The sequence below is a fragment of the Pteropus alecto genome, unplaced genomic scaffold (genome assembly GCF_000325575.1).
Source record: "Pteropus alecto unplaced genomic scaffold, ASM32557v1 scaffold8, whole genome shotgun sequence".
Classification (NCBI taxonomy): Eukaryota; Metazoa; Chordata; class Mammalia; order Chiroptera; family Pteropodidae; genus Pteropus; species Pteropus alecto.
The window spans coordinates 23892021-23900489 of record NW_006494609.1 but is presented as its reverse complement, the minus strand read 5'-3'; the positions used below and the strand labels follow the sequence as shown (position 1 = coordinate 23900489).

At 43.8% G+C, this 8469-nt stretch overlaps 1 pseudogene; it reads right to left on the bottom strand.

Annotated features, from left to right (window-relative positions):
- Positions 1–8350: 8350 nt before the first annotated feature.
- Positions 8351–8469, bottom strand: LOC112473707 (annotated as a pseudogene).

Sequence of the window (8469 nt, the reverse complement as noted above, 5' to 3'; positions counted from 1 at the left end):
CGGCGCCTCCGCGACCCCCGCCTGAAATGTGCTGGGTTCGCGTTCTCGGCGTCGGCGGCACGGGCACCCCCGTGTGGCGTTCCCACGCCGCAGCCCACATTTCTCCGTAGCCCTGCTGTACTGGGAATCACTTGGGGAATGGGCTCGGAGAGCCATCTTAGGGATTCCTCTGCGCCCTGCCTCTGCTGCTCGCACGTTTTGCTGTCCTGGGTCTGTTGTCACCGGGTTCCGAAGGTCGAGCGAGCTTCGTCTGCGGTGGCGCCGCCTTTGTCCTGCCCTGCGGGATGCGTCCTACTAGAAAGGAGGCACTGGTCGTTGGACTTGCCATCCTCCCGCCCGACCTTTTCCGTTTCCTGCAGTCTGAATAGCTATGGGTGCTGAGATGTGATTTTTCTCATCTGGCTTTTGGGAGGCAAATGTCATGACTGACAGGAAAAAAATGTAGGACTGCTGGTACCCAGTTGGCCGTACTGGTTTTCTGAGTGCCTGTTATTAAGTTAAATTCTCGAACACGTTTACAGGCAAGTAGCAAGTCATTCTTTTAACCTACAATTTCTGCGTTGAAAGAAAAAACATTTTGGAAGGAAACTGCCGTTTCTCTGCGATTTCCACCCGAACCCTGTTTCTCTGCTGTGCTGGGTGCTGCATCCAAGGACATTGAGATTAGATTTTCCCCTGATCTTTCAGGTCATTTCCTGTCTCCTGATGACCCCTTCTCCCCTTGTGAACCGGTTCCAATGCATCGCGTTTGCGGAGCCTTAAGGTCTGACCTAGACGACCCTTAGACTCTTTTTGGTTGCAGGGCTTGGTGGGTTTCTCAACATTTGGTTTTAAATGAATGATTGTCTGGTAATGGAAGGAGAATTGGACGAGCATCAGAACATTCAGAGTCAAGTACTGCTTTTGCTACTTTTTAGCTATGTGACCTTGAACAAGTCAAGGCCTCTGAGCCTGGAATTACCTCTAAAGAAAGGATGAAAACATACCAGTGTCTGAGGGCTGTCCTTAGGGTCAGAAAGATTGATGTGTCCAAAAGTGCCTGTCAGCAGAATGCCATGCAGATGTTTATTGTTGTTAGTATGGTTCTGGATTGCCAATTTCTAATTTTAACCTCCGCAAGATAAAGCGTTTGGAAACTGTTCCCTCCCTAATTCTCACTGGCTAGATTTGGAAAAGGCATAATGATGTTTGGGAATTTTGAAAGCAGTTAAACCTGTAAGAGTTGATTGATGTATTATATACCATAGTGATATTGAAGGATATCCATAAAATTTCGACTGATTTCATCATTGTGTGATGTTCGGTTTTAAATACCCTTTTAAGCAATTTGGCTTTTATTTTTCACGTGGCACGTGCGGACATTTTGCCTCTATGCTACATGGTTAGAATTTCCAGTCTCCACCAGGTTTCCTTTTTAAAGAAGTTTGCTTAGCTGGCCTTTGGGAAATTTCTTTATAATATTCAAAATAATCAAATGCCGTTATTTAAAAACAGCTCTATTAACTATCTAAAACACACTGCCTTTGTTTTAAAATGCCTTTTGGAAACGTGCTATTTCTCTTGGTCCCTCTTCGTGGCCTTTACTTTTGTATTTCTGTCTTGATCCCTAAAAAATATTACTTGTAAGATCGAGTCCTTCCCCTGTTAACACAGTTGGGGTCAGTTATAAGTTTAATAGAAGTTTTAAGAACATAAACTCTTTCTTGATATTCAACTGCACGTCCAAAATATAAATAAGATACAGATAAGGTTTTCTTCATTTGGCGTATATTTGGTGTTCATCATCATCATGAATCACCAAAGCAAGACTGGACCATATGAGCAGCACTGCCAGGAAGAGGGTACTGTGAGCCAGGCAAACACAGCTTAAAGTTTTCTAATCACGACATTTAAATGGTGGTATTTCAAAAATAATATCTTTTATTAAATCAGTATTTCAAATACACTATCATTTCAGCATGCACTCAATATGAAAAACTTACTAATGTGGTATTTTCACTTTTTTTCTTCTAATCACTGAAGTCCGGTGCGAATCCAGCGAAGTTTTACATTTCTAGCGCATCTCAGCTCAGACTCGCACATTTCGGTTGCGGGGTCCGTGTAGTGGCTACCATATTGGGAAACACAGGTTTGGAGTATATTTTAGTTTATTTGAGAATGGGCAATTAGTGTAGTGTCTGTGGCAACTTTTAATTGATCAGATGATTTACTGTAGCACCCGGTCTCTCAGTTGTTGCGAATAAATGAGAGAGTATCTGGCCATTTCTCATTTGACACAATGAAGTCTTTGTAGAAGTCTTCAATTTGCCTATTACAATCAGTCCCGTGACTGCCTACGTTTAAACAAAGTTATATTTTGGAATTCGCCCATATTAAAGTAGTAGTGCATGCTAGCTGGTATCTATAGTCATTCACTTTTTTGTCAGTGGGTAACATCTTGAAAATGTTTTCCAAGAAATGGGCTATACTGTAAAGATTATTTGTTGGCTCGCCCCTAAGATCTGGACCTGAAAGCATTTAGGCAATGCCTAAACAACTAGGATAAAAATAATAATTTTAATACAAATAGCCTGATTCAGAACATGAGAAGGAAGAAAATTGTGTGGCTCATGATGATAGTTTTTGAAAGCGAGTGAACACTTTGTAGCTGGTAAAATATCTCGTGCATAGGTGAAATCTATCTGGGGAATGGCACAAAAGATACTCTTTCCTCTTCCAAAGGAAGATTAACTTGAGTAAAGGAAGTTGCCTGGCTCTGAAATATGCTTCGTTTGTGAGAAGGGCTCTCTGGTGGCTGTGGTTTGGTAATGTAAGCAGTGGGACGCCTTACCTCCAGCGGACACCACACAGTGTGACCGGCCGATGCCATTCATTTCTGTTCTGGGAGCCCTTTCAGCACAGATACTATAGGCTCTGGGTTACATTCATTCGTGCTTAACATTTAGCTGTAATTAAACATTCACTTATTTTGTGTGTTCACTTCCCAACTATGTAGAAACATTTTGAGGTGTCGGAATAGGTCTTTCTCTTTTTAAACCATCAGCTGTCATGTAATTGATAAACAACGAACTTGAAGTAGGGAGACTTAACTTCTAGTCCCCTCTTGTGAGTAACTACGACCTCTGTCTGGACTTAATCTCTTGGGCCTTAGTTTGTCATCTGTAAAATGAGTTTGTCTTGGTGATTACCAGATGGTTATGGTTGGTCCCGTACTTGCCACGTAGCAGGTGCTTTCGTAAAGGTCACTAATACTCATATTGGCAACGTCAGAGGTTGAGGCAACCTGCCTGTCTTTGTTTCGGCAGCCTTTTAGGAAGCGGGGTCACTGCCCAAGTATCTCCATATGCTAGAGCAGAGAGAGAGAACGCAGAAGATGTTCACTGTCGTTGTTAATTAATAACAGAGTCACTGGTAGGCTTGACTTTATAGCCTAATTCAGTAAACAAAACACCAAAGAGTGGAGTTTTTTTAAAACTAGTTTTTTAAAGATAAAAATTACAAACACGATATTACCATTTAAAATAATAAAACTATTTCTAGCCTTTGGAGTGTCCAAAAAATTCATAAAAGGAAAAGCAAAGCCTCGATCATACAAAGACGTGTATATAAAAGCTTTTATTAGTATACTTTTGTTGAACTTAAAAAGTCTATATGGATAACTCTTCTGAAAGCTACAGTATTAAGTAAAAGCTACAGCCATAAAGTTGTGCAGCTCTTTAACTTCCTGCAACTCCGTTTAGTAATAGCGAGCGCTCAGTGAGTGGTATTTGTCATCATGTGCTATGGCACCGTGTCATTGGTTTCGTGGCAGTGTCTCCATTTCTATGGAGAGCCTGGGCTTAAGAGGTGTAAGGAAACTTGGCTGAGGCCCCCCAGCTAGTCAGTGCTAAAGCAGGGTTTGAAAACAAACCTACTCACAGCCTTTGCTCTTAGCCTCTGTGCCAGTCACTTAGGGGAGTTTGCTGTAGTCAAGGCACTTTGCTAGAGGTGCTAGTAAATTGAGTTTGGCTAAATATTTTCTCCTTATGCTAAGAAATCCCAAGGTGAATCATTTTTGTAAAATGTGATGGTTTTCACCACCTTGAGGGACAACTCTGTTTTAAATGTAAATGTGTCAAATGTATCTTTCCTTTGTCCGCATCATGCTTTGAACAGTCTGTGCCAGTATGTATGCTTACGAATTACTTAGGATTTTTAGCATGATAGGAACTCAAAATATCACCAAGTTATTTTATTGAGGTTATATAACTGGTTGTCAGCATGAGTTTTTGTGTACGTGTTTGCACAGATGGGCATAGTTTCTCAGTAAAAGTTTGGTGGGATTGATGCCTTAAAGTGCTGTTGCCATAGTTATTTCACAAAATCTGGGTCTAGGCTGAACGGGGGATGGTGCTGATCAAGTTCTGTGATACTTTCTTGGCTCGATTGTTTTATTTCGCCACAAAGGTAGCTATATGACTGTTGTTCATACTAAGCGGTAAGCAAAACCGACTATTATTGGATTTTGTAAAATAAAAATCTCGGCATGTGACATCATGCAGAACAATAAAAGACTGGAAAAATGAGGTAGTTTTGATTAAAATTAATAACTTGCATTAGAAATAGTAGATGTACAGTTCAGTACAGGATCCTTCTGGTGGCATCGTTAGTGTGTCTAGAGTACTCGTTAACTGAAGTTTTGGCAGACGCATGATTTATAACATGATTGTAATCACCGTAGCTCAAGCCAGTGCAAAGGCCCTATGCGGGGAGTATACCCGGCATACCGGACAAACACAAGGAGGCCGGTGTGGCTGAGGAGAATCTGTGAGGTGGGGGGTGGAGACGCAGTCAGAACGGGGACGGTGGGTAGGGGGTGTAGGATCTCGCAGGGCCGTATAGGCTACGGTAAAGGCAAAGGACGTGACTAGAAATTTCTACTGGAGAAATGAAACAGTAGTTTACTCATTGTATCGTAAGGAGTTCAGAGTAGCAGGCATTACCTCGGTGACTTCACTATGGCAGGTAAGAGTGTGGGCCCTGGTGTCAGTTGTCTTAAGTGTGGATTCTGGCATTACCATTTATCGGCTCTCTGACCTTGGGTAAAGTTACTTGACCCCTCAGTTCCTTGGCTCTAAGCCGAGGGTAATAAGAGTAACCTTATAGGGTTGTTAGGACGATCAGATAGATTACGGTGAAAGGAGCCTGTTGTGTCATAAATGTTCAGTAAAAGTTATTTGCAATAAGTTTCATTCCCTCTGGAAAGCTTTCATGGTCTTCGTCTTGGCCAGATCCACCAATAGAGGCGTTCAACCTAGTGTGTCTTTTTTAAAAAAATACAATTCACATACCATAAAATTCACCTTTTAATGTGGGCAATTCAGCAGCTTTTAGTGTAGTTACGGGATTGTGGACCATCACCACTATCGAATTTTAGAATATTTTGCCTGGTGTGTCTTTGCAGAACTTGGCATAGTGGTAGTCTTAAACATTCGTTTGTGTGACTGTTTGATTAATGTCTGTTTTTTTCCTGACTGTAAGTTTCACGACTGGCCACATAGTTGGTGTTCAGCGATGATTCGCTGAATGAAAGAATGTATGATGTGGGAAGTAGCGTTGGTCCTCATTGTGACGAGGTGTGTGTGCGCCGTCACAGGGTTCACGTTTGATCCCGTGGGCGATCAGAAACCACCAAATGTTTTTCAAAAGCAGAGTGATACAGTCAGGTTTGTATGACAGAGAATTCTGGCGCCACGGGAGAACAGACTGTGGAGTGAGGGAGATTAGAAAGAAGCAGGAAGAGCAGTTAAAGGAGACCAGTCGGTGCAGGCCTGACTTGACCTGAAGGGGAGGAGAAAGATCCAGTCACCACGAGGTAAAATAGATCCGATGGAGCGAGTGTGAGTGAGAGCGTGTGTGTGTACGCAGGCGAGTGTGGTTGCTTGAATGTGTGCATACATGTGAGCGTGTGCACCCACGCGTAATGCGTTTGTGATTGAGAGAGAGGAAGGAAGTACAGTGGCTGGAGTTTAGGATAACAAGTTTATTGCTTCGGCAGCCAGGCTTGTTTTTCCTTGAAGACAGAACACTTGAGAAGGAATAGATTTAGAGGGCTCCGAGGGGAGGAACAAGTTTTATTTTGGCTGTGTCGATGAGCTTGAGATGCCTGCTATATCCAGAAAGACATTACTCTTAAATCTTAAAGGTAAAATAAACATCAAATTAAAAAAAACAAAACATTTGCCCTCTATCAAGTGGTTTTAATGTGTTTTTGGCGTTTTAGATTGCTGCCCGGGCATCCGTGGCACACCGCACACACGCCATCTTTCGTACTTGTCAGTTGGTGCATCAGTCCCCCCGTGAGCCCCTGGTAGACCGGGCTTCCAGGCCAGTGGCTGGCCTGGGCCTCCCCAGCTCTGCGTTCCCAGCACCTGGCAGAGTTTATATGTGCGCTCTCCTAACAGTGTAATCTGTGTTTCTGCATTGATACTTTGTGTTCTGTTTATTTTTTTTTTTACCCTATTGCATGTTTATATTTCTAATGGCAGTCTTGAAAATAATAGCAATAAATAATAGTTAACTTCACAAATGATCAAAGTATAGAAATATTTTTGTGCTAGGAGTAGAAACGAGAAGTGAGGCTTGGTCAAAATGTGAAGAAAGATGAAATAAAATTTGACAGTTTTAGGATTAATGGGGAAAAAACCCTACCATAAGAACAGAATGTTTCGTGATAGGAAATACAAACGTGAAATGGTATAGCACAGTAGTGATCAGCTCAGGCTCTGGAGCCAAGACTTCTTGGCTTCGAATTCTGGCTTTGCCACTGTGACCTTGGACAAATTATGTAGCCTCTTTGTGCCTTATTTTCCTCTCTAAAATGGGTTTAATAACTATATTTCAAAAGGTTATTGTGAGGATTGTCATGTGCTTAGAGCATTCTGTTAAAATGTGGAGTAAGCACTCAGTAAATGGTTGCTTTTCTTAAGTTTCGGCCAGCAACCATAAGGCTTCCTGGTGGACAGGACCCATGTGGGAAAGGCTGGTACGTGCGCTGCTTCCCGCTGGGAGATGCTTGTCTTCTCCTCCCTGCTGGCAGAGAACTCCACATAACTGCAGATCTGCCCAGTTGACCGGACAGAGAGGGAATGGTTTGCTTTTCTCAGAAACTAAAGTTTACCTTCTCTTTCTAATACCTTTTGTTATGCAGAGCACAGCTCAGAACCAGAATAAGTGGCTTATCACTTACAGAATCCCTGAGCCGAAAAGCTCACCCCTTCTTCTGGTCTCTACCTAGGTGGCACCTTCCAGGCCACCTGGCACAAAATGCCCCTCCCCTCGCTGTGCTTTCCTTCTCTTGATAGTACTTGTGTCGTCCTGGCGTTTGCTCGTGGAAGCCCCGTGAAAGCAGGGCTTAGCCTCCCCCAACCCCCCGCTGCGGCACCCCTAGTGCTCAGGACATTGCCTGGCTCTGGTCGGCATTCAGTAAGAACTTGTTTCCGGAGTGGCCTCAGCAAGCGTGCAGGGCGCATCACTTAAATGCTCGCCTCTGTGCTGGGGCCGGGCACAGCTCCCGCTCTCAGTGAGCTCACAGGGCGGAACGGTCATGTGGAAACAAATGCCATTCTGGAGGCTGAGGACGCCAGAGCGGCAGAGTGCAAGATACGGCGGGCACAGTGGCGAGAGGACCCTTCTCAGCCCTGGGATGTCGGGAATTTTCACAGAGGAGGCGACGTTTGATGGAGGGGACAGGGAAAGGCTTTCAGTGGAGGGTTCAGCACGTGAAGGGCATTGAGACTGGTCCCCGAGGTGTGCCGAGGGAAAGTGCCCAGAGCGTAAGACCAGAGGAAGCAAGAGGAAGGCCAGAAAGGGGGGTAGGGGCTGGTTCTGAAGGCCACGTATGACCTGCGTAAGAATTTGAACTTGAGACAGTTATGAAACCGATGAAGTGTTTTTAATTGTGGCGAAATATAAAATAAAATTTACCATTTTAACTGTTTTTAAATGCGCAGTTCTGTGGCGTGAAGTAGATAGATCTGCATTGCTCAGACACCATCACCAGGACATATGCACCCTCGGACAGCAGCTGCTGCAGGACGGCGAGCCGACTTGCACAGAGCTCCGGTTTAACGTAAAGCTGACGCTAGGCATCTGGAGTCGATGGGAGCAGTCCATTAGGATAGGGTAGTCAAGGCAGAAAAGGGTCTCTGAGCAGTCAAAATGTGTCGAAGTATCTGGCACTGGAGCCAACTTGGAGACCCTCGTTAGCCCTTGCTTAACCTTAATTCTTACATGTCGCACAATTCTAATTTACCTAGCTGCTTTTTTTTTTTTTAATTTAAAAAATTTTTAAACTACGTATTATTATTTATACCTACAGCACCTGGTCTTCCTAGGTGGTCTCCCATCCAAGGACTAACCAGGCCCAACCTTGCTTAGCTTCCGAGATCAGACGGGATTGGGCTTATTCAGGGTGGCATGGCCGTAGAC